The sequence below is a fragment of the Halichoerus grypus genome, chromosome 14, assembly GCF_964656455.1.
Source record: "Halichoerus grypus chromosome 14, mHalGry1.hap1.1, whole genome shotgun sequence".
NCBI classification, from domain to species: Eukaryota; Metazoa; Chordata; class Mammalia; order Carnivora; family Phocidae; genus Halichoerus; species Halichoerus grypus.
The window spans coordinates 36,024,074-36,051,790 of NC_135725.1; the positions used below are offsets into that span (position 1 = coordinate 36,024,074).

Sequence of the window (27,717 nt, forward strand, 5' to 3'; positions counted from 1 at the left end):
AAGCTTGAAGGGAACAAAAGCTCCGGAGAGCAAACCCGAGCAGATTACTTAGCCCGGACCGGGCAAGGGTGGGGCAATTCCACCTCCGGCAAAGACATTTGGGAACCACGGCAACAGGCCCCTCCCCCAGAAGATCAGCAAGAACAGCCAGCCAAGACCAGGTTTACCGATCAATGAGAACAGCAGAATTCCAGCGCTAGGGGGATACTGCACATAGAATCCATGGCTTTTTTACCATGATTCTTTAGTCTTTCAAAGTTATTTTTTTTTTTAACTGTCTTTTTTTTTTTTTTGAATTTTTCTTTTTCCCTTTTTCAACCAACATCTTATCAATCCCTTTTTTAAAAAACATTTTTATTTTTCATTTTTAGAGTCATATTCTATCCCTTCATAGTAGTTACCCGTATTTTTGGCATATATATATAAGTTGTTCTCTCTTTAAAATTTTGAGATAGTTTCTTCTAACAGATCAAAATACACCCTAAATCTCTACTGTATGGTGTTTTTCTAATCTCCTGCCTGATCACATTCTCTCCCTTTTTTTTCTTTTTTTTTTTAATCCTCTTCTTTCTTTTTTCAAACAACTTCTTATCAATTCCTTTTATAAAATTTTTTATAATTTTCATCTTTACAGTCATATTCCATCCCCTCATCATATCAACCCTTATTTTTGTACGTATATAAGTTTTTCTTTCTTTACAATTTTGGGAGGCACTTTCTTCTGACACACAAAATACACCCAAAATCTAGTGTGTGGCACTGATCTATGTACCAGCCTGATCATATTTGATCATATTCTGTTTTTTGTTTTGTTTTGTTCTGTTTTTGTGTGTTTTTATCTTTTTCTTTTTCTTTTTCTTTTTTTTTTCTTTTTCTTTTTTCTCTCTTTCCGTTTCTTTCCCCCCTGCTTCAGGTCTTTTCTGATTTGTTTAGAGTATATTTTCTGGGGATGTTGTTACCCTGTTAGCATTTTGTTCTCTCATTAAACTATTCTCCTCTGGACAAAATGACAAGACGGAAAAAATCACCTCAACAAAAAGAACAAGAGGTAGTACCAACTCCCAGGGACCCACTCAATACAGACTTTGTATGATGTCGGATGTAGAGTTCAGAATCATCACTTTAAAGATACTAGCTGGGCTTGAAAAAAGCGTGGAAGTTATTAGAGAAACGATTTCTGGAGAAATAACTGAAATCTAACCAAGTCAAAATCAAAAAGGCTATTAATGAGGTGCAATAAAAAATGGGGGCACTAACTGCTAGGATAAATGAGACAGAAGAGAGAATTAGTGATACAGAAGACCAAATGATGGAAAATAAAGAAGCTGAGAAAAAGAGAGATAAACAACTACTGGATCACGAGGGCAGATCGAGAGACAAGCGATACCAAAAGACAAAACAATATTAGAATAATGGGGATCCCAGAAGAAGAAGAAAGAGAGAGAGGGGCAGAAGGTATATTGGAGCAAATTATAGCAGAGAACATCCCAAATTTGGGGAAGGAAACAGGCATCAAAATCCAGGAGGCAAAGGGAACCCCTCTCAAAATCAATAAAAATAGGTCAACACCCTGCATCTAATAGTAAAACTTACGAGTCTCAGAGACAAAGAGAAAATCCTGAAAGCATCTCAGGAGAAGAGATCTGGAACCTACAATGGCAGAAACATTAGATTGGCAACAGACTTATCCACAGAGACCTGGCAGGCCAGAAAGGACTGGCACGATATATTCAGAGCACTAAATGAGGAAAATATGCAGCCAAGAATACTATATCCAGCTAGGCTGTCATGAAAATAGAAGGAGAAATAAAAAGCTTCCAGGACAAACAAAAACTAAAGGAATTTGCAAACACGAAACCAGCCCTACAAGAATTCTTGACAGGGGTCCTCTAAGCAAAGAGAGAGCCTAAAAGCAACATAGACCAGAAAGGAACACAGACAATATACAGTAACAGTCACCTTACAGGCAATACAATGGCACTAAATTCCTATCTTTCAATAGTTACCCTGACTGTAAATGGGCTAAATGCCCCAATCAAAAGACACAGGCTATCAGATTGGATTGAAAAACAAGACCCATCGATATGCTGTCTGCAAGAGACTCATTTTAGACCCAAAGACACCCCCAGATTCAAAGTGAGAAGATGGAAACCCATTTACCATGCTAAAAGACACCAAAAGAAAGCTGGGGTGGCAATTCTTAGACCAGACAAATTAGATTTTAAACCAAAGACTGTACTAAGAAATGAGGAAGGACACTATATGCTACTTAAAAAGAGTCTATCCAACAAGAAGATCTAAAAATTGTAAATATCTATGCCCCTAACATGGGAGCAGCCAATTATATAAGCCAATTAATAACAAAAGCAAAGAAACACATTGAGAACAATACAATAATAGTGGGGGATTTTAACAGCCCCCTCACTGAAATGGACAGATCATCTAAGCAAAAGATCAACAAGGAAATAAAGATTTTAATGACACACTGGACCAAATGGACTTCACAGATATATTCAGAACATTCCATCCCAAAGCAATAGAATACACATTCTTCTTGAGTGCCCATGGAACATACTCCAGAATGGATCATATCCTAGGTCATAAATCAGGTCTCAACCAGTACCAAAAGATTGGGATCATTCCCTGCATATTTTCAGACCACAATGCTTTGAAACTAGAACTCAATCACAAGAGGAAAGTCGGAAAGAACTCAAATACATGGAGGCTAAAGAGCATCCTACTAAAGAATGAATGGGTCAACCAGGAAATTAAGAAGAATTAAAAAAAATCATGGAAACCAATGAAAATGAAAACGCAACTATTCAAAATCTTTGGGATGCAGCAAAGGCAGTCCTAAGAGGAAAGTATATAGCAATACAAGCCTTTCTCAAGAAACAAGAAAGGTCTCAAGTACACAACCTAACCCTACACCTAAAGGAGCTGGAGAAAGAACAGCAAATAAAGCCTAAACCCAGCAGGAGAAGAGAAATAATAAAGATCAGAGCAGAAATCAATGAAATAGAAACTAAAAGAACAGTAGAACAGATTAACGAAACTAGGATCTGGTTCTTTGAAAGAATTAACAAGATTGATAAACCCCTGGCCAGACTTATCAAAAAGAAAAGAGAAATGACCCAAATCAACAAAATCATGAATGAAAGAGGAGAGATCACAACCAACACCAAAGAAGTACAAACAATTATAAGAACATATTATGAGCAACTCTATGCCAGCAAATTAGATAACCTGGAAGAAATGGATGCATTCCTAGAGATGTATCAACTACCAAAACTGAACCAGGAAGAAATAAAAAACCTGAACAGACCTATAACCACTAAGGAAATTGAAGCAGTCATCAAAAATTTCCCAATAAACAAAAGCCCAGGGCCAGATGGCTTCCCAGGGGAATTCTACCAAATATTTCAAGAAGAATTAATACTCATTCTTCTAAAACTGTTCCAAAAAATAGAAATAGAAGGAAAACTTCCAAACTCAGTTTATGAGGGCACCATACCTTGATCCCAAAAGCAGACAAAGACCCCATCAAAAAGGAGAATTACAGACCAATATCCCTGATGAACATGGATGCAAAAATTCTCACCAAAATACTAGCCAATAGGATCCAACAGTACATTAAAAGGATTATTCACCAAAACCAAGTGGGATATATCCCTGGGCTGGAAGGTTGGTTCAACATCTGCAAATCAGTCAACATGATACAATACATTAACAAAAGAAAGAACAAGAATCATATGATCCCCTCAATAGATGCAGAAAAAGCATTTGACAAAGTACAGCATGCTTTCTTGATCAAAACTCTTCAGAGTATAGGGATAGAGGGTATATACCTCAATATCATAAAATCCATCTATGAGAAACCTATAGCGAATATCATTCCCAATGGGGAAAACTGAGAGCTTTCCCCCTAAGGTCAGGAACGCGGCAGGGATGTCCACTGTCACCACTGCTAATCAACATAGTATTAGAAGTCCTAGCCACAGCAATCAGACAACAAAAAGAAATCAAAGGCATCCAAATTGGCAAAGAAGAAGTCAAAGTCTCACTCTTTGCAGATGATATGATACTTTATGTGGAAAACCCAAAAGACTCCACCCCAAAACTGCTAGAACTCATACAGGAATTCAGTCAAGTGGCAGGATATAAAATCAATGCACAGAAATCATTGGCACTCCTATACACCAACAAGACAGAAGAAAGAGAAATTAAGGAGTAGATCCCATTTACAATTGCACCCAAAACCATAAGATTCCTAGGAATAAATCTGACCAAAGAGGCAAATAATCTGTACTCAGAAAATGATAAAATACTCACGAAAGAAACCGAGGAAGACACAAAGAAATGGAAAAATGTTCCATGCTAATGGATTGGAAGAACAAATATTGTGAAGATGTCAATGCTACCTAGAGCAATCTACACATTCAATGCAATCCCCATCAAAATACCATCCACTTTTTTCAAAGAAATGGAACAAATCATCCTAAAATTTGTATGGAACCAGAAAAGACCTCGAATAGCCAGAGGAATGTTGAAAAAGAAAAGCAAAGCTGGCGGCATTACAATTCCGGACTTCCAGCTCTATTGCAAAGCTGTCATCATCAAGACAGTTTGGTACTGGCACAAAAACAGACACACAGATCAATGGAACAGAATAGAGAGCCAAGAAATGGACCCTCAACTCTATGGGCAACTAATCTTTGACAAAGCAGGAAAGAATGTCCAATGGAACAAAAACAGTCTCTTCAATAAATGGTGTTGGGAAAATTGGACAGCCACATGCAGGAGAATGAAACTGTACCATTTCCTTACACCACACACAAAAATAGACTCAAAATGGTTGAAAGACCTCAATGTGAGACAGGAGTCCTTCAAAATCCTAAAGGAGAACAGAGGCAGCAACCTCTTTGACCTCAGCCACAGGAACTTCTTCCTAGAAACATCGCCAAAGGCAAGGGAAGCAAGGGCAAAAATGAACTATTGGGACTTCATCAAGATAAAGAGTTTTGCACAGCAAAAGAAACAGTCAACAAAACCAAAAGACAACCAACAGAATGGGAGAAAATATTTGAAAATGACATATCAGATAAAGGGCTAGTATCCAAAATCTATAGAGAACTTCTTAAACTCAACACCCAAAGAACAAATGCTCCTATCAAGAAATGGGCAGAAGACATGAACAGACATTTTTCCAAAGAAGACATCCAAATGGCCAACAGACACATGAAAAAGTGCTCAACATCGCTCGGCATCAGGGAATCCAAATCAAAACCTCAGTGAGATACCACCTCACACCAGTCAGAATGGCTAAAATTAACAAGTCAGGAAATGACAGATGTTGGTGGTGAGGTGGTAAAAGGGGAACCCTCCGACACTGTTGGTGGGAATGCAAGCTGGTGCAGCCACTCTGGAAAACAGTATGGAAGTTCCTCAAAAAGTTGAAAATAGAGCTACTATATGATCCAGCAATTGCACTACTGGGTATTTACCCCAAAGATACAAATGTAGGGACCCGAAGGGGTATGTGCACCCTCATGTTTATAGCAGCAATGTCCACAATTGCCAAACTGTGGAAAGAGCCAAGATGTCCAACGACAGATGAATGGATAAGGAAGATGTGGTATATATATGCAATGGAATATTATGCAGCCATCAAAAGGAATGAGATCTTGCCATTTGCAACGACGTGGATGGAACTGGAGGGTATTATGCTGAGTGAAATAAGTCAATCAGAGAAAGACATGTATCATATGACCTCACTGATATGAGGAATTCTTAATCTCAGGAAAAAACTGAGGGTTGCTGGAGTGGGGGTTGGGGTGAGAGGGATGGGGTGACTGGGTGATAGACACTGGGTAGGGTATGTTTTCTGGTAAGATCTGTGAATTGTGCAAGAGTGTTGATTCTCTGATCTGTACCTCTGAAACAAATAATGCAATATATGTCAAGAAAAAAAAAAAGAAGATAGCAGGAGGGGAAGAATGAAGGGGGGGGAATCAGAGGGGGAGACGAACCATGAGAGACGATGGACACTGAAAGACAAACTGAGGGTTCTAGAGGGGAGGGGGGTGGGAGGATGGGTTAGCCTGGTGATGGGTATTAAAGAGGGCATGTTCTGCATGGAGCACTGGGTGTTATGCACAAAGAATGAATCATGGAACACTACATCTAAAACTAATGATGTAGTGTATGGTGATTAACATAACAATAAAAATTTAAAAAAATGTACACACACACACGCGTGTGCTTGCACACACACACACACACAGAGGAACATTACTCAGCCATTAAAAGAATAAAATCTGGCCACTTACAAAACATGGGTGGACCTAGAAGTTATTATGCTGGTGAAATAAGTCAGACAGAGAAAAACAAAATCCCTATGATTTCACTTTAATGTAGAATCTAAAAAAACAAAACAAATAAAAACAAACAAAAAGATAAACTCACAAGTATAGAAAACAGGTGGTTGCCAGAGGGGAAGAGGAGCGGAACTGGCAAAATAGATGAAGGGGACTAAGAGGTACAAACTTCCAGTTATAAAATAAATAAGTGGCAGGGATGAAAAGTACAGCATAGGGAGTATAGTCAATAATATTGTAATAATCGTGCATGGTGACAGATGATAACTATATTTGTGATTAGCATTGAGTAATGTATATAATTGTTGAATCACTATGTTGTATACCTGAAACTAACATGTCAAAAAAAAAAATTAAACCTTAGTAAAATACTTGGAAAATAGAAGTTTCAACAAATGTTGAAAATACGATAGTGGTGCCGATGGTAGTGATAGTCACCTGCTCCCAAGCCCTAGCCATTTACCTCTCTCAACCTCAGTTTCTTCCTCTGTGATAGGGGTTATTAATAATTCCTACCTTATGGGGTTACTAGGATAAAGTAAGATCAAATCTCAAGTTTTGGAATTTCAAATTTCAAATCCAGTATAGAACCAACTTTCTACCTGTACTTTCCTGCTTCATTTCTTCCTTTCTCCAGCCTCAAAGAAAGACTATTCCTTATTATTCCCAATGTTATCAACTTCCAGTTTCAGAATGATGCTTACATAAGTAAGAGTGAAAGGTCAAGAAAGCCAGAAATAATGACACAGGATTCGGAGCAAGTCCAAGAGCAACTGAAAACTATGGAAGTTCTTATAAAATTTTAGCTTGACCGATGACTTAGATCTAGAGGAGAGCTTGGTGCATTTTTGTTTGTTTTGTTTTTCTATTTTGTGCCTTATCTTTCTTTTTCTTCTGATTTTATTTTACAGTGAAACAACCCTCTCTTCTTTATTGAAATAATATGAAGAATACAGACACTGATATAATCAAAAACCTCTTCGTATAATCCATAACTGTGTCAACATAATATTATAATAAAAAATTAATTGAAATAGAATAATAAAGTGAATTTTGGTTGCCAACATGTATAGCTTCTACTTCCAAATAATTTCTTTTTTCTATTATTTTCTTTTTTAATTTTAATTTTTATTATTTTTATTTTTTTAAATTTTATTTTATTTTATTATGTTAGTCACCATACAATACATCATTAGTTTTTTGATGTAGTGATCCACGATTCATTGTTTTCATATAACATCCAGTGCTCCATGCAGTACGTGCCCTCCTTAATACCCAACACCAGCATAACCCAACCCCCAACCCCCTCCCCTCTAAAACCCTCAGTTTGTTTCTCAGAGTCCATAGTCTCTCATGGTTCGTCTCCTCCTCTGGTTCCCCCCCCCTTTCCTTTTTCCCTTTCTTTTCCTAATGTCCTCCATGCTATTCTTTCTGTTCCACAAATAAGTGAAACCATATGATATTTGATTTTCTCTGCTTGACTTATTTCACTTAGCATAATCTCCTCCAGTCTCAACCATGTTGATGTAAAAGTTGGGTATTCATCCTTTCTGATGGCTGAGTAATATTCCATTGTATATATGGACCACATCTTCTTTATCCATTCATCTGTTGAAGGGCATCTCAGCTCTTTCCACAGTTTGGCTATTGCAGACATTGCTGCTATGAACATTGGGGTACATATGGCCCTTTGTTTCACTACATCTGTGTCTTTGGGGTAAATACCCAGGAGTGCAATTGCTGGGTCATAAGGTAGCTCTATTTTTAATTTTTTGAGGAAATTCCACACTGGTTTCCAAAGTGGCTGTACCAACTTGCATTCCCACCAACATTGTAAGAGGGTTCCCCTTTCTCCACAACCTCTCCAACATTTGTTGTTTCTTTCCCTGTCCATTTTTGCCATTCTAACTGGTGTAAGGTGGTATCTCAGTGTGGTTTTGATTTGGATTTCCCTGATGGCTAATGATGATGAACATTTTTTCATGTGTCTGTTAGCCATTTGTATGTCTTCTTCAGAGAAGTGTCTGTTCATGTCTTCTGCCCATTTTTTGACTTGATTATTTGTTTTTTGGGTGTTGAGTTTGAGAAGTTCTTTATAGATCTTGGAAATCAGCATCTTTGTCTGTAGTGTCATTTGCAAATATATTCTCCCATTCTGTGGGTTGCCTCTTTGTTTTGTTGACTGTTTTCTTTGCAGTTTGGAAGCTTTTAATCTTGATGAAGTCCCAAAAGTTCATTTTTTGCTTTTGTTTCACTAGCTTTTGGAGATATATCTTGAAAGAAGTTGCTGTGGCTGATGTCAAAGAGGTTACTGCCTATGTTCTCCTCTAGGATTTTGATGGATTCCTGTCTCACATTGAGGTCTTTCATCCATTTTGAGTTTATCTTTGTGTATGGTGTTAGAGAATGGTCAAGTTTCATTCTTCTACATATAGCTGTCCAATTTTCCCAGCACTATTTATTGAAGAGACTGTCTTTTTTTCATTGCATAGTTTTTCCTGCTTTGTCGAAGATTATTTGGCCATAGATTTGAGGGTTCATATCTAGGCTCTCTATTCTGTTCCATTGGTCTATATGTCTGTTTTTGTGCCAGTACCATGCTGTCTTGGTGATCACTGTTTTGTAATATAGCTTGAAATCAGGCAACGTGATGCCCCCAGCTTTGTTTTTCTTTTTCAACATTCCCTTGGCAATTCGGGGTCTTTTCTGATTCCATACAAATTTTAGGACTGTTTGTTCTAGTATTTTGAAAAAAGTCATTGGAATTTTGATCAGATAATTTGGGGGTGGAGTCTTTTGGATTTTCCACATAAAGTATCATGCCTTCTGCAGAGAGAGAGAGTTTGACTTCTCCTTTGCCAATTTGAATGCCTTTTATTTCTTTTTGTTGTCTGATTGCTGTTGCTAGGACTTCTAGTACTATGTTGAACAATAGTGGCGAGAGTGGGCATCCTTGTCATGTTCCTGATCTTAAGGGAAAGGCTCTCAGCTTTTCCCCATTGAGGATGATATTCGCTGTGGGTTTTTCATAGATGGATTTTATGAACTTGAGGAATGTTCACTCTATCCCTATATTCTGAAGACTTTTAATCAGGAAAAGATGCTGTATTTTGTCAAATGCTTTTTCTGCATCAATTGAGAGGACCATATGGTTCTTCTCCTTCTCCTATTTTTTTTTTTTAAAGATTTTATTTATTTATTTGACAGAGAGAGACACAGCGAGAGAGGGAACACAAGCAGGGGGAGTGGGAGAGGGAGAAGCAGGCTTCCCGCAGAGCAGGGAGCCTGATGCAGGGCTTGATCTCAGGACCCTGGGATCATGACCTGTGCCAAAGGCAGATGCTTAATGCCTGAGCCACCCAGGCGCCCCTCTCCTCTTATTAATTTGTTCTATCACATTAATTGATTTGTGAACGTTGAACCACCCTTGCATCACTGGGATAAATCCCACTTGGTCGTGGGAATGATCCTTTTAATGTATTGTTGGATCCTATTAGCTAGGATTTTGTTGAGAATTTCAGAATCCATATTCACCAGGGATATCGGTCTGAAGTTTTCCTTATTGATGGGGTCTTTGCCTGGTTTGGCGATTAAGGTAATGCTGGCCTCATAGAATGAATCTGGAAGCTTTCCTTCTGTTTCTATTTTTTGAAAGAGACTCAGGAGAATAGGTATTATTTCTTCTTTGAATGTTTGGTAGAATTCCCCAGGGAGTCCATCAAGCCGTGGACTCTTGTTTTTTGGGAAGTTTTTTTTTTTTTTTTTTAAGATTTTATTTATTTGACAGAGAGAGACACAACGAGAGAAGTAACAGAAGCAGGGGGAGTGGGAGAGGGAGAAGCAGGCTTCCTGCCGAGCAGGGAGCCCGATGCAGGGCTCGATCCCAGGACCCTGGGATCATGACCTGAGCCTAAGGCAGATGCTTAACGACTGAGCCACCCAAGCGCCCCTTTTTGGGAGGTTTTTGATCACTGCTTCAATCTCGTTATGGTTATTGGCCTATTCAAGTTGTCAATTTCTTCCTGTTTCTGTCTTGGTAGTTTATAGGTTTCCAGGAAGGCATCCATTTCTTCCATGTTGTCCAATTTGTTGGCATATAGCTGTTGATAATAATTTCTAATAATTGTTTCTATTTCCTTGGTGTTAGTTGTGATCTCCCCCTTTCATTCATAATTTTATTAATTTGGGTCCTTTCTCTTTTCTTTTGGATAAGTCTGGCCAATGGTTTATCAATCTTATTCTTTCAAAGAACCAGCTTGTAGTTTCATTGATCTGATCTACTGTGTTTCTGGTTTCTAATTCATTGATCTCTGCTCTAATCTTAATTATTTCTTTTCTTATGCGTGGCTTAGGAATTGTTTGTTGCTTTTTCTCTATTTCTTTAAGGTGTAAAGTTAGTTGGTGAATTTGGGATTTTTCTATTTTTTTGAGTGAAGCTTGGATGGCTATGTATTTCCCCCTTAGGACCACCTTTGCAGTATCCCATAGGTTTTGGACTGATGTGTTTTCATTCTCATTGGTTTCCATGAATTGTTTAAGTTCTTCTTTGATTTCTTGGTTGACCCAAACATTCTTGAGCAGAGTGGTCTTTAGCTTCCAAGTTTTTGAATTTCTGCCAAATTTTTTTTTGTGATTGAGTTCCAGTTTTAGAGCATTGTGATCTGAGAATATGCAGGGAATAATCTCAATCTTTTGGTATCTGTTGAGACCTGATTTGTGACCCAGTATATGGTCTATTCTGGAGAAAGTTCCATGTGTGCTCGAGAAGAATGAGTATTCTGTTGTTTTAGGGTGGAATGTTCTGTAAATATCTATGAGGTCCATCTGGTCCAATGTATCATTCAAAGCTCTTGTTTCCTTGTTGATTTTCTGCTTAGATGATCTGTCCATTGCTGAGAGTGGAGTATTGAGGTCTCCTAAAATTAATGTATTGTTATCAATATGACTCTATATTTTGGTTAACAGTTGGCTTATGTAGATGGCTGCTCCCATGTTGGGGCATACTTATTTACAATTGTTAGATCTTCTTCTTGGATAGACCCTTTAAGAATGATATAGTGTCCTTCTGTGTCTATAACTACAGTCTTTAGCTTAAAATCTAATTTGATATAAGAATTGCTACCCCAGCTTTCTTTTGAGGTCCATTGGCATGGAAGATGAATCTCCATCCCTTCACTTTCAGTCTGGATGTATCTTTAGGTTCAAAATGAGTCTCTTGTAGACAGCATATGGATGGGTCCTTTTTATCCAGTCTGCAACCCTGTGCCGTTTTATGGGAGCATTCAGTCCATTCATGTTGAGAGTGATTATTGAAAGATATGAGTTTATTGTCATCATGTTTTCTGTGAAGACCTTGTTTTTATAGATTGTCCCTGGACATTTCTGTTCTATATCACTCTTGGGGTCTTTCTCCTTTTATAGAACCTCCCCTTAATATTTCTTGCAGGGCCGGCTTAGTGGTCACATATTCTTTCAGTTTCTGCCAGTCTTGGAAGCTCTGCATCTCTCCATCCATTCTAAATGACAGCCTTGCTGGATAAAGTATTATTGGCTGCATGTTCTTCTCATTTAGCACCCTGAATATGTCTTGCCAGCCCTTTCTGGCTTGCCAGGTCTCTGTGGATAAGTCTGACGTTATTCTGATATTCCTCCCTCTGTACATAAGGAATCTCTTCCCCCTAACTGCCCTTAAGATGGTTTCCTTGGTTCCAAGATTTGTGAGTTTTACTATTACATGCTGGGGCGTTGGCCTCTTTTCCTTGATTCTGGGAGGGGTCCTCTCTGCCTCTAGGACACGGATTTTGTTTCATTCCCCAGATTAAGGAAGTTCTCAGTTACGATTTGCTCAAATATATCTTCTGGTCCTCTCTCTCTCCACCCCCTCAGGGATCCCAATAATTCTGACATTGGAACATTTCATGGTGTCACTTATTTCTCTGATTCTATTTTCATGGATTTTAAGTTGTTTTCCCCTGACCTCCTCTTTTTCCTTCTTGTCTATTAATTGGTCTTCTAGATCACTTATTCGTTCTTCTGCCTCGCTTACCCTGGCTGTTAGATTATCTAGATTAGATTGGATTTTATTGATAGCATTTTTAAATTCTGCCAGTTCAGCTTTCATTTCTGACCTTAGAGACTCTATGCTGCCATTAATCGATTTCTCCATTCTAGCTATTGTCTTCACAACTGCTAGCCGGAATTCCATCTCCGATATCTTGGTTATATCTATATCCATTTGTAAATCTGTGGCAGAAGTCACAGTCTCTGAGTCTTTCCTATTTTGGGGGTTCCTCCTCCTAGTCATTCTGTTGAGGGGTGTTTGAGGGAATGTACAGAGTCCAATTTATTGACCACAACCCAAGCAAGATGCATCTGTTCTATAGGGACCTTAGGGTTGAGGGCCTCTTTTTCTCCCAGCCTGTTTACTGGGGGAGGGGCCTGCCCCCCTATTACTCAGGCAACCCTGTTTGGGCATAGTTGCCCTGCTCCCTGTGGGGGAGCATGGGCTCAGTTAAAACGGGTTTTTCGGGGCTTTTGTTCTCTGGCGGCTTTCTCTGGTGGCTTTCTGCATCTCGTCTGAGAGTCAGAGCAGAAAAGATCGTTTCCAACCCTCTGCCTCAGAGCAGAGAGATCTCAGTCTGTTCTTCAGTGAGCTCTCCATGCCACACTATCTCCGTTTCTGACTATGCTGCTATAAACTGCAGCATCCTGGGTTGTGCGCCTCTCAACAGCGCTTCCAGTCCTTGCCTCCAGGTCAGGGCACATCTCTGCCCTTTGTGCTTCTAAAACTGCCAGCCACCCCCAGTTCGCACACCTGGCCCTGCCACTCCAGGTTTCAGTCGGGAGGTGGCCCTAAAGTCCTTTCCCCACCACTACTGTTCTGCGAGTCTGTGCCCAGTCCCCAGTGCGGGAGGCTATTGCTCACTGGCGGTGCAGGATCCTGAAGGCTCTGCTCCTTCCCCCTTCCTTTATCCTCCAATATCTGACCACGGAATCACGGCTCCCTGCTTCATACCTCCAAACCAACCGCCTGCAATATTCTGTTTGTAGAGATTGAGGTCTATCTTCTTACATCTCAGGCTGATTTGTGGGTGTTCAGAGTGGTCTGGTAGATATCCATCTCAATTCCAGGGACTGGTTGGAATAGGGTCCCCTACTCCTCCACCATCTTTTCCTCCAATCTTTTCTATTATTTTCTAAACTAAGTTCGATAGGGCATTAGTTCTATGGAATTTGAAGATGTAAAAATAAAAAAAAGGTTTCTCTGAACAAATGTACTTAGGATTAATAAAGTTGGTTTTAAAAAAAATCTTTAAGTTGATTCAGATGCATTAATATGCTGAGAACTAAAAGTCCCCTTCGCCAAAGAGATTCTAATAGGAAGGCTACAGGTCTTACAGCCAACTGTTTCCCATCCCAGCTCTGCCTCTTTTTCTTTTATTTTTTAAAGATTTTATTTATTTATTTGAGAGAGAGAGTTCAGAGAAAGACAGAGCATGCAGGAGCCAGGGAGAGTGGCAGGGGAGAGGGTGAAGCAGGCTCCCCATTGAGCAGGGAGCCCTACAAGGGACTCAATCCCAGACCCTGGGATCAATATCTGAGCCGAAGGCAGATGCTTAGTGGACTGAGCCACCAGGAACTCCACTCTGCCTCTTTTTAATGTGATATCCTGAGTAGGCAAGAGGTTTCTTATCTGCAAAATGGGGAGGAGGATAATGCTTACCTCATAAGGTTTTTGTATGAGAATTAAATTAGTCAAATTTTTAATTTACTTCGGAAGAGTAACTAGCATCAATTAAGTGTTTTATATGGGCTATAAATAAATTTGGATTACCTCCCACACTTATTAATTTTCCAAATCTTCTTTCAAGGTGTATCACTCTGGGCCAGTGATATTTGGAATTGTGAAGGAAAGGCTACAGGCCTTGTTGACCAGACAACCTAAGTGACTCCATCTTGTCTTCGCTGCTGAGGCTTTGCTGACACATTTGCTGAACTTTTGCTGATACCAAGAGGAAGCCAAATTGCTGGAGACAGCTGAGGAAAGTCTTTCTGAGGACTGTGAAAAATGTGTTTTTTTCCTAAAAACTGATCAGATGACCTAGGTAAGCAAATGAATTATAAATTCATATTTACCCTACAATCAGAGTAATTGAAAAACAAGTTCTGTAATCCATAGCTATTTCTGCATTTGTTCCTTTACAAATCCCTCAATGGGGCACTTTTTGAGTTTCTACCCAAATCTGTTCTCCCCACATTGCAATTCTAAGATGGCATAATAAACACTTTTGCTTACATTTCAGTGCTTCATCATTCCTTTGTCAACAGAATAAACCCTGAGTAATGCTCAAATTCATTATGCTCTGCTTAGTAACACAGCCGTTGCCATAGCTCAGCCCTTATCCTATTATCTGGGACTGTGTTGGTTACCTCTGATCTTTCTTTTATCCATTTAAGTCTCTATCTACACAGTTTCTTTCTAAAACACAGACTTTAATGTATTATTCCCCTCCTATAAAACTTTTCTCTCGAAGCCTTGTTTCCAAGGGCCTTATAAAGTCCAAACTCTCTATTCTAATACTCAAGGCTTTTCAAAATCTAGCCCCTGCCATTTTTGACATACTCTTCCTTGAAGCCACTTCCACTCCTATAAAACCTCACCCCCACCTAGCCTTCTGGCCAAATTGCTCTTTGCTTTTGTTTGGCCTGTACTGTCTTCCCCAAATGTTTTCTGACAAAATACTTTTGGGTTTGCTTCCTTTCTGAAGACTTCCCTTGTCTCTTCCTCTTTGACAGAATTAATACATAAATTTATTCTTATTTCTTGGGTGTGATAGCTCTTTCTTCATGTTGCCAACAAAGCATTCATCTATTGTATGACTGTTATTCCTTGCATGTTCACTTTGTTCAGTTCTGAGTCCTGTAAGGTTGAGGGAATGAAACATACACATAATGTTTATGGAACACCTGACTTCAGGCATAGAACATAGTGAGAGATTAATAAATGTTTGTTGCATTGTACTGAGTAAAAAAAATAAAGGATCTTTGGGAAATTACTTATTTAATTTTTCTAGCTCTTTTTGGCCATTCTCAGTATTCTCAAAATATCAATTTTTTGTCACTTTTTGGTTGCGGTTTATTCACATTTTTTAAATCACTCCTATGTGACTCTTAATCCACGTGTAGATGGGCCTTGAACATTGATGCTCAGTTTAACTTCTTTCTCCCCTATAACACCTCATTTTTATTTTTATTTTTTTTTTTAATTTTTATTTTTTAAAGATTTTATTTATTTATTTGAGAGAGAGAGAATGAGAGAGAGCACATGAGATGGGGGAGGGTCAGAGGGAGAAGCAGACTCCCTGCTGAGCAGGGAGCCTGATGCGGGACTCGATCCAGGGACTCCAGGATCATGACCTGAGCCGAAGGCAGTCGCTTAACCAACTGAGCCACCCAGGCGCCCTATAACACCTCGTTTTTAATAGATAGTTCAATGCCAAGACAAGACTAGTGACCATTGGCTTAAAATCTCATCACATTTAATCTTGCACCTCTCACCCTCAGTAACAAAATATATTTCACTCTTATTCTGACAAGAAAGATTGAATTAAGTGTCTTTCCAATATGACAACACTTGATAATCTTAGGTACAAAAAGGACATCAGTGTTTTTCTTCCTCTATGGAAGACTGCTAAATCGGACAAATTAAAGCTAAGTGCTCTTTACCATGCATAATGAAACAGGCAAGGTTAGTGAACATTGTAAAAAATAATTAAAAAAAAAATCCAAGACTTTTGTCTGCAATGGTGTTATCAGTATTATTCTGCTGGTCTGGGAATACAAGCAAAGAGAGGTTTTCTCCTCTGTCATGAATGCTGGCCAATCACAGCTGAGGTGGTAAAAAAGACCATTGGAATATCCCACCCCACATTCTCCAGAGACAATAATGCAACCTCCCTGGGGCACCATTTTGGCATTCTCTGAATACAAGAAGCCAAATAGGCCTTTTAGCTATGTTTCATTAGTGTAGACCAGCTGTTAGGGAGCAAAAGAAAAAGCATAAACATTGTCAAAATGAAAATAAGATGAGCAAAGAAAGGTACACAGTTTTTCCATTAAACTGGATTTCTCTTTTTATATCTCACATGCCATTTAAAGTATATTATGTTATTATATATGTATAAACATGTGTGGATATCCTCTTTAGATTTCAATTTGGAGATATTTATAATTGAAAATATTGGAAAATAGAATTGATAAAGTAAAAATTCCTAGGTTGATATAAAGCACTTAGAAACTTTTTCAGATTATAAAATACTCTCAGAAAGTTTTTTTTTTAAATATATATAGGTGTCTAGATTGACATTGTGCAGCTGATTTTGTTTTCAGGATTACTCTGGTTTAAAAATAAATAGAAAGGATTATATTTCAGGAACTGTTTCATTCAAAATAGCAAATTTCACAGATGATTTATTCCATAATGATAATACATCTCCTGATGTTTATTAAATTAAGGAACTTGATAATCAGGAAACAATTACCAAAAACATGTCCTTAAACATTTGGCCAATAGCTAATAATTCCTTAAAAGTTTAAAGTAGCTGTTCATTCTGTATTCAGGAGAAATCACAGAGATAAATTTAAAAATCCTTCCCAGTGAATTTTTTCACTATAGAATAACCCTGTTTACACTGAACCAGGCAAAAGATATGCACTATTGAGTGAAGGAAAACCATTTGAATGTATTAAGAATAAAATCTGTATCAACGCGGAACTCGATTCTCTGATAAGGAGGATTGGATGCCCGGCACAGGTAAACCTTTGGAGGAATTTTCTGTGGACTGAAGATGGAGGATAGATCAGAATTATAACCTCCACCCCAAGGGATATAACAGTTCTGCACATGGCAGAGAGTCAAAACTAGCAGCTGCGTGTTCCAGTTCTGCAATTCTCCGCAGGAAATGGGCATCTGCCCCATTTTCAAAAAAGATTGAGACTAGGGGAAAGGAAGATTTTTGTTCTTCATTAGCTCAACAAAATATACATTCTGTAATTTTTTCATCCATTTGTTGTGGACTTTTCTAAGTGATATATAAACTCATATTTAAATAAAAGTAAATAAAATAAAAATAAATAAAAATAAAACTCATATTTTAAATACTCTTGAAAAAGCTTAGAATTTGAAGGACAAAACTGTAGGAAATTTAAGTAGGGAAAAATGGAGAAAATCATGCTCTGCACACTTTCCTTTAGGTGACTCAAATTCAGTATTTGGATAAAGATAGATCAGTGGAGGGCTACCTAAGCTCATATCACTGACTTATTTTTTCTCCAGTTATTACAAGAAATATCATATGTAAATAATTCCTGTACTTTTGAAAACACTATTCACAAAGCTTCATATTCTAAATGACTATTTTTTTTTTTTTTTTTGAGTAAGTGCTAGGGGGAAAAAGCTACTGATAAATCTTGCCAAGTGGAGGAGGCCAATATAGCAACTAAATTAGTCATCGTGGTTAATATATTTGGTCTCAATATCCTCATTTTAACTTCCCTGCTTTGTGCATTGTGTATATGTTCCTTTTAAAGGTGTTTTTGAAACTTTCTGGAAACAGATATGATTTTTTTTTTTTTAAAGAAGAAAGTACTCCAAGATAGAGTATAATAATTCTTTCCATAATGTAAGAGAAGTGTTCAAATGAGGTCTTAATATTAATTCATTCATTCATTTACATGTTTAATTAAGTTCAGGTATTGATGTATTTAATGTTCAGAGAGCAGAGTCAACTACATTGGGCATACACTTCAAAAGAGTCAAAAGAGTTTTACTGTATCCAGCATTGGTAACTTACGTAAAAATTTCTATTTCACAAAGTAAGTTTGTTCCCATGGGCATTTTTTACTTCCATAATTTATAAGATATTCTTATGTTATTTAATAGATCCCTCCATCTTTCTCTGAAGTAGTACCTCAATTTATTTCCCTGACACTTGCAGATTGATGACCTGTTCTGTGAGTAGAAAAGCAAGGAGGAGAAAAGCAACTGATTGACAGCAGCCAAGACTGCCATATTTCAAGAGGTGAAAGAGCCACGGTTACAGTCTCCAGTTATATCCTTCTCTCTGGTCAAAATATGGGGTGGGATGACATGGCAGAGGCTGTTGCCCTCATCAACCAGGTAGAACTCTTTAGCTAATCAGCTTGAAATCCCTACACTAGGGCTTTAGGAGGCTATGTAAAATATTTATTTTGATAACATAAATAATATGGTAACTAAGGAAAATTAAATGCATTTTCGGGGAACGTGAGAAAAGCATCATGCTTTGTCTTTAACCCAGTAGATGTCGGTTCATGATATAGCAGTCAGAATAGTTTGGAGCAACAATTGTAAACTTGATTCTGCCCTGGTTACACCAGCCTTCTAATCTGGATAATTTTATTTCAGGTGATAGATATGTGGGAGTGAAGAAAACAAAACAAGACAGAGAAGGATAATAACTGTATTAGTATGCTCAGGCTACAATAACAAAACACAATGGAGTGGGTGGCTCAAACAACAAATATTTATTTCTCACAGTTCTGGAGGCTGGGAAGTCCAAGATCAAGATGCCAACTGATTCGGTTTAGAGAACGCTTTCTCTGGCTTACAGATAACCACCTTCTTAACTGTGTCTTCCATAGCAAAGAGGCAGTGAGAGCGAGCTCTCTGTGGTCTCTTTCTATAAGAACACTAATTCTATCATGTCAAGAACCACCCTTATGATCTCATTTATCCAAGATTACCTCCATAATGGCCCGATCTCCAAATACAGGCATATTGGGTTTAAGGGCTTCCACACACAAATATTGGCAGGGCACAATTTAGTGCATAGTAACAACCAAAAGTTTTAAGAAATCAGAGAAATCAGTCATGTACATCATTAGAGATCAAATCAAAGGAATGATAGAAGACTATAGCACAGTACGATTCAAAGGCTGTCCTTGAACCAGAAATACTGTCATCACTTGGGAGCTTGTTAGAGACACAAAATCTCAGGCCCCCTCCTTAAGTCTACAGATTCAGAATATGCATTTTAACAGGATCTCCAGGTGACTTGTCTGCACATTAAAGTTGAAAAACATGGTTACAGAACTAAGCAAGAGTTAATTTGTCCATTGTGTTGGAACCTCTCCATAACTGGAACTTGCAAAATTATTTATTGCAATAATGCTAATATTCTTAGGGGATGCTTGGTCAGAAAATTCATTAGCATTATTTTTGCAATTGTAGGCAAAAGTTATCTATTGACTGAATTTCATTTTGTGAATAAAACCTGTGATAGGCCATTAGATTCCTTGCCCAGAAAGTTCAGAAAAAAACCTTCTTAGCCTGGACATAAACTAAAACTTTGGCTAATTGTACCATTAGCTTAAAAACATCTATTCATCTCTTACAAGTGCTCTGTGGTTAAAAAATGGCATTATTTTTGAAATAACACTTTAAACTAAGATATGTTTTCTATAACATAGGGAGTGCAACATCACTTATAATGGAATTTTCAATTATGTAGCATTTCAAAGCAACTTTAAAAAATTCATTACTTAATGTCAAAAATGTAGAATTATGCCCACAAAGCTTAATATTTTGGCACAGTCCTAGAAGTGTTTATAAATCAAAAGCCCTCTTATAACTGACATTTATAGGTCTCTACCATATATTTCCTTATTATTCTGCCTAAACACGAAAATGGATGAAATATGCAACAGATTACAATTTTCTTTGCCAATGAGAACTAAAAGATGCACCCTCCTCTATCATTCTTCAAAATATTAGCATTAAGAGATCACAGAAAATAAAATTAGATATTCTTTAGGTTATAGTTTAAGGTGAACAGCTACTAAAAGTACGATATTCTCCATGTAATAATTTACGATAATTTGAAGGAATATGTGTTAATGTTAGCATGCATTCTGAGTTAATTTTACAGTAAAACATTCAAATTTATTCCTGAAATCTTAATGAATGCTTCTTGAAAAAATCTATGTAGATTAATAATGGTATGCCTTGCATAATTATTAGCTCAGCATCAACAAGTATACAGTCCATGTTGCTAAACCATGACTTTTTTCTTAATTCAACTATATTTTGGCTAGTTTGTTTTACATCTGAGCTACAGTGCGGAGCAGGAGTAATTTGTATTTATACAGATCATACAGAATATTGTATGTGATAAAGCATTAATACTATGTCATAGATCTGCTAGCTTATGTATAATATAGCTCTAAGTAGGCAGATATTTTTGGAAGGGCTCATCGAGTCATTGAGCCATAGAGCTGTGTGGGGGAGGTGGCATCAACACGCCATCGTATACTTCAGGGGACTGTACAGCACAAAGCACGATGTCTAATCCCTCAGAAGTGTGATTATTTCATGAAAACCACACCCCACTGAGCTGCCTTATTGCTGTTATAAAAAATCTTTATTATAGGAAGCTCTTTTGTGCTGTAAGAAGATGAATTCCACCCTTTAGAATGTTAAACAGCAGTTTCAGCAGAGTTCTGTGGTTCACACAGATTAATCTACCCCTTTGGAATATTCATGATTCAATCAGAATGCTCTTTAAATCTCCGCAATTTTACCATTGTAAAATAAACTAGGTACATTCTGATGAAACAGCCTGTGCCTAGCAAATGCCTTCATTAATTTTTTTAAAAGTATTTTATGGATTCTATTACTATCAAAGAACATCTCTCTATGAAAGCAGACTCAATCCCACTAAAACAAAATTGGTATTATTGAAAAACTTGGTACTTGAGAAAAACAGGATAAAACCAAAACATTATGAGGCAAAGTGCATTGACAATGCAAATCAAATGCACATGGTTTAATTATAATTGTGTATTAACTGAAGAAGTGGGGTTTATAAATGATGTGTCTCTGGTGAAGAGTTCGGCTGAATACATTACATATTCATTAGTTTTTCATTTTTATTCACTAAATGTCCAGTCTTCTCTCCTACATACCTGGCATTGTGCCTTCATGACTGAAATTAATGTTTTTAATTCAGAAAATCGTATTTATATATATTAAAGGACAACAAAGTATTAAATATAACACATTTATTTCCACTAAGCTGAATATTTTCATCTGATTAGCAGATTGTGTTGGTTTTGTACAATGCCAGAACATTCTATGATGACTATTCAAAGATTAGATTTGGGAAGTGTTGAAGAATCAGTCCCTCAAGACTCTCAGTCTTGCAGATGAGAAATTGTGTGTGTGAGGTAAGGGGGCGTCAGCCAGCTGTAGTCGGTGACTCCACCCGAGATCCCACCCTTAACTGTGATATAATCAGTAAGAGGCCTAGGCATATAACTTTTATTTCAGAAAACTTTACCGAAACCAGCAACTGATCAGTTTCAAATTAAAAAAAATCATTGTAGTTATTGGACATTATATGTGTGGGGAAGGGAAGTAAGAAAGGGCGTTTCAGGTGAACTTTTCAGTTTTAAGTAGATGGTTCTCATTGTACAAACTATTTCTAACACATTAATTCTTATTTGGCACCGTCTTTCCAAGGACTGCTTCTGGTTTGGCTCAGTTATTGAAATTTAAGTATGGTTTGTATTTGTATCTCTGAAAGAGAAGTTGGAGATGGGGACAATAAAATTTCTCTGCTCTGGTTCAGATGTTCCAAAGTGAATATCTTCACAGTGAAAATTGGGGAATTTAAACTAAGTTGTTACTATTGATTAAGATAGAGGTATTAATTATGATTATATTTATATTTCATTATGACTAAAAGCAACTGGATTATCTAATATATTACATTCATTAATAACTATTTTAACAAATATGTCATATATTTTCTAGGCTTACTTTGATATGTTTTTTAAAGAAAACTTGACATTGTTTTCTTAAATGATAGTTTTCTAGAATGCTTAAGATCTTTCTTAAGCTAAAAAGTGATTATCCTTCACAAAAATGGAAAATCAAAGGATTCAAATTAATACATTTGGTAATTGCTAACCTCAATGTGCTGGTTATGAACTGAAATTCTTCAGACATTTCTTCCCTAAAACCAGTTTGATAGATTTGATTGACTGCCTGTTAATTTTTTTTTTTAAAGATTTTATTTATTTATTTGACAGAGAGAGACACAGCGAGAGAGGGAACACAAGCAGGGGGAGTGAGAGGGGGAGAAGCAGGCTTCCCGCTGAGCAGGGAGCCAGATGCAGGGCTGGATCCCAGGACCCTGGGATCATGACCTGAGCCGAAGGCAGACGCTTAACGACTGAGCCACCCAGGCGCCCCGACTGCCTGTTAATTTAATACTGACTTGATCTGTTGAATCAGTTAAACCCCTTTATACATGTGTACTGACATCTATGTTAACTCAAATGCACAGGAAATTATTTTTTGTGTTTGTCTTTTTTTCTAGGGAAGGTTGTGATTAATATAATGAAACTTCTTGATATAAAATGCATAGTTTTATTAAACTATTATCAGACAGCAAAAGAAGGGGTAAACTGGACTGAAATGGAACTTTTTGGAACACTCCTAAGTGGTTTCACTTCTTACTTACGCCTGTGATTAGTTTATCTAACTTATTTACACATGAGCTTTAGAGAATGGTAAAAATGTCATGAGGGACTCCTGCAGAGAAATCACCTGACCAGATTAAGTAAATCACACTCTGGACTAGCCTTTGTACCCTATCAAAAACCAGCCACAGTAAGAAATATGGAGACTTTCTTACAAGGGACACCATTTAAGAGGATGAACAGGATTAGTGAAAAATCTCTCACTTCTAGAAGAAAAACAACTCACGCTGGTTGCTTTATAGCAAATACAACGATGGAGGTGTTGGGTGACTGGTACCACTGATCCATGAGGGGAACACTTCTCCATACATCATCTAATGCTGTCAGTGTCCTGCACTAAATGTGGTGTTTCCTTCAAATTAAAGCCCTTGTTGAGCTGTCCCTAGCTCAGGAACTTACTTTGAGAAGTCATTTTCCTATTTAGGTGATAGAACAATTAAGAATTTTAAGTTCTGTGATTGGAAACATTTTCATGAAAAGAAGATGGAAAAAAAGACAGACTGCAGGAAAATCAACAGAGAATTCTGTCCTATGAACGCAGATCACAAGAAGAAAAGGCGAGGAAAGAACTAGTTTTTAATTGTGTCTATTCCAGACAAAGACAGATTGCCTTGAGTATTTAGGAAAGCCACAATATAGCAGCATATTGGTGAGCCTCACTCAGGCTTGCCATCTTAAAATGGGCATTAACACCTCCTCTCCTTCACAGGCCTAGACAGCAGCAGGCACTCCTGACATTTCCTTCTACCTCAGGGGCTTGTTGCTGAGGAAAATTTATGGTTCCCTCTTCTGGAATTCTAGGATCCTACACTACACAAGAAAATGATAAACCAATTGGGTGAAATTTATCTGTATATGAAAACAAATTGACATTAGTACCCCAGTGTATTATTTGCATTTTAATGGCTACTTTATATGAGATAATTAAAGTGGGAAGGAATGCTGGTCATTTCAGGTACCTAAATAACTCTGTTCTGGGATTAGAACACATCTTCAGAAAAATCCAGTGGGCATCAGTCTGCTTGTCTGTACAAAGGGCTAGTCTGGTAGGAAATGCTTATTGGCCTCAGGTCAATGCTGTGATTTGGATGAAAAATCTAGTATCAGGGTATTAAGGCAAATTTTGCTTTAACTTAAGACTATCTTTTTAGTATAGACATCTGTTTTGGAATCCATAGCTGTTTCAGAAGACTCACCATTGCTTTATTGTTGTTATTATTTGGCTCACAAATATTTACTCTTACATTATTGATGATATCAAATCAGTGAGGATGATAAAACTCAGCAAAGGGAATTAAGTGGGAAGTGGGGGGCACAGGAGAGGGGAGAGTTGAATAAGAAAGGGAGGCAAAATTGGAAAAAGTCTGGCAAAGAGGAGAGAGTATTGTACAGTTTCTGGGCTTTGTCATCCATTTATAGTGAAGTAGTTAGATCTTGGATTTTGCTTGAGGCACTTGGAATGAGCCTCAGTTTTCCCATCTATGGAGATAATAAGTGCTTTGACAATATCATGAGGTTGTCTTATGGAACCACTAAAGAGTAAGCTCCATTATGGAAGTAGCCTTTTTATCTAATCAGTGTATCTTTCATTTAACATGGACTTCATATTTTAGGCACTTAATAAATGTTTAGTGACTTAAAGACACACTTCACAATCAAGTGAAGAGAGGGTTGTCAACTAGTTTGCACTGAGAGCTACACCAGATGAGAAATATACCTAAATTTGCCTCCAAGATACTAAGAGGACTTAATTTCACAGTCACAAGAGTTTGACCCTCTCAGGTATATCTTATACTTCATATTTGTATACTATTATATTTTTTCTCAAAGATACATAATCATAATTTCCTTTTACTCTTATAAAAACCTCTTTGAAGTAAATTAGGAAACTAATGTTATCTCTACTTTACAGGAAATGAGGTGAAAGAACTTGATAAAATACCTTCCTCTCCTCCCCACCCCCGTACAATGGTCATATGGCAGGCTTCCTTACATACTTACCAGGTTCTCGAATGATTTTTTTCAATTCCTACTTTCATATGTGTTATAACCCATCTAAGATCCTGATTTTATGTAGTAGAGTCTGTAGTAACACTTGCATGGTATGGGAGAAGACCAAGTTTGGCTGTTGTTTAATTTTTCCTGTAATGTTAAAAACTCAGTCCCTAGCCTGGAGCTACAAATCCTGGTCTGAAATCCCATGACTCCCTGTCCCTAGCTTCCTCCTACTGATTTGGCTTTTTCCTGTTTGTGGTGATTGTGGTGGTTTAAAAACATGATGTTCACAATCTCTTTGATGCTCTTCCCTTCAGGAGATGGAGGCTTGAATATGGCTGAACTTAAGGACTTGCTTCTAATGAATAAAATAAAGCAAAATGATCATAGGGAATAGGTCATAAAAACATACTATGGCTTCCTGCTTGGTTACTCTGTCTCTCTCTCTTCAAATACTTGCTTTTGGGGAAGCTAGCTTACCAATGAAGGGGTCAACATGACAAGATAATGAGGCCTCCTGCCAGTAGCCATGTGAGTGAGCCATCATGATAGTGGGTCCTCTAGCCTTATTCAAGCCTTCAGACTGGAACACAAGCCAATATTTGATTGCAACCTAATGAGAAACCCTGAGCCAGAATCACCTAGCTAAGTCATTCTCAAATTCCAGTGCCATGAGTTGATGAGAAAATCTTTGGTTGATAATTCATTACTCAGTAATAGACAGTTAATGCCATATTTTTCGTACATCTTTGTTTCTGTAGTGGGAGAACACAGGCTGTCAAAATCATTTAGTTATGCTGGTTGAAATTCTGGGCACAATAGAATACACAGTAAAATGCATGGGTCATAAATGTATAGCTGAATTCAATTTTACATACTCATACACACACACATATACATACAAGTGCCTATATTTCTAATGTATCATTTGCTTATACCTTTGCTCAATTGTTTAAATAATTGCTACTCATATCATCCTGAATGCTTAAGAGAAGACATTGATTCTTCATTTAAGGATATTCATAAGTATTGAATTCAATTAAATAGGATATGATCATGTTTCTTTCAAAGTGTCACTGGAGAAGTTCCCAGATGGAATAAAAACCAAGAAAAAAAATTACCCATTCTTTCTAAATGCCTTATTGAATTATCAAACTATACATTCATACACATATGTGCATATATGGAGATATATAGTGTGTGTATATGTGTGTGTGTGTGTGTAATATGTGTGCATGTGTATATATCAACTATATGATATTGTAAAAAAGTACTTCATCATTTCCATTTCTGTATTTGTAAAATGACTGCTATTATTACTACACCATAGAGTTATTATGAAGATGAAGATAAAAATGCCATTATGTATCTTCAATGCCAAGCATAGTGCCTTATTCATAGAAATCACTCATAAAGTATCAATTCCCTTTTCTCCTTTTCTATCTTTCTTTTTTGTTTCTTATTTATAGCTAATTAACACCATTGAACTAATTGAAAAGGGAGAGTTCTAATAGGCTCCACAAATAATAGTCGAAACACATGTGAAGTTTAGATAGTTTTATATGTGCATATTATCACATTTTTTTCTTTTTCAGGAGAAAGCAAGAAGGGTTTTATCTTTAAATGTAAAACTGGTCTTTAACCATATATTATTCCTCCTTGATAGAAATAGTTTTGTAATTTAGGTGGTCAAGCTTAGAAATGAAAAGTTAACATGGGTTAACTCTTCTTTTCCTGTAACATTCATATCCCACACAATTGTTCCAGTAGAATCATACCACATTTCATTGGTTATGCTCTTGGTTTAAAAAGAATTATTTTTAAAAAATTGATAATATTCAACTTGAAGGGACTGTTCTTTTATTTTTAAAAGTTATGTTTACTTACTCTGGATGCAGCAAAGGAACAGTCCTATAATTGATTAGTTTCTGGACTTCAGACAAGAGTCTCTCTGTCTTAAGCCAAAGACGAGTTATTGGAAGCCTACTGCAGGCTGAGACAATTAATGGAGCTAGGAGCTGAGAACAGGAAGAACAGCAGCAGCTCATAGAAGAATAGCTGGTGAATCTGTTCCCACTGTAACAAATAATTTGTAATCTTTCCTTCTGTCTTTTTATCTCTTACCCCAAATTTAAAGCCCAGTGAATAACATCTGATTGTCCAAGCTTAGGTCAGGTATCCTCTCTTGGCAGTACCAAAATGGTGACAGAAAAAGAATATGGCCCTTGTGGCTGCTACAATGGTTGGCAAATACTTGAGTTTACTCTCACAACAAAATTATATCTACTGGAGAGAAACAATTCCCCCCAAAGCAAATGACACTACCTTAGGAAAGACAAAGGTAGATGGTCTGGCAAAAATGACTAAGTTCTTTAGTCATATTTTGACAAACTAATTTGAAAGGAAGAGAACTTGTACATGACAATGAGGCTACAGAAATGGGGAGGGGACATGATAGGATGTGAGAGTAAAATTTTATAATTATATGGATACTAATATCTCATGTTTGGTTAAAACACTGAAATAACATTAAATATGCAAATTAGACACATTTTTAAATTACAATAGAGAATGTGAACATAGAATAACGAGAAAATACTAAAATCTTTGTTGAAATTATGTTAATTTAAAAATATAATGTAAATAAAAACGTTATTTAAGCAATAGCAGTGTACTTACTTTGCACATTAAATCATAATTAACTAAGAAATGCTATAATCAAGTGGCTGAAAATACTAAGGGGACAAAGGTATATCTTTTC

The 27,717-nt window shown here is 37.2% G+C and overlaps 1 protein-coding gene across 42 annotated transcripts in view; it reads right to left on the reverse strand.

Moving 5' to 3' along the window:
* PTPRD (protein tyrosine phosphatase receptor type D) overlaps nt 1-27,717 on the reverse strand; it is a 2,297,676-nt gene that overhangs the window by 881,259 nt on the left and 1,388,700 nt on the right. The window lies entirely within an intron of this gene.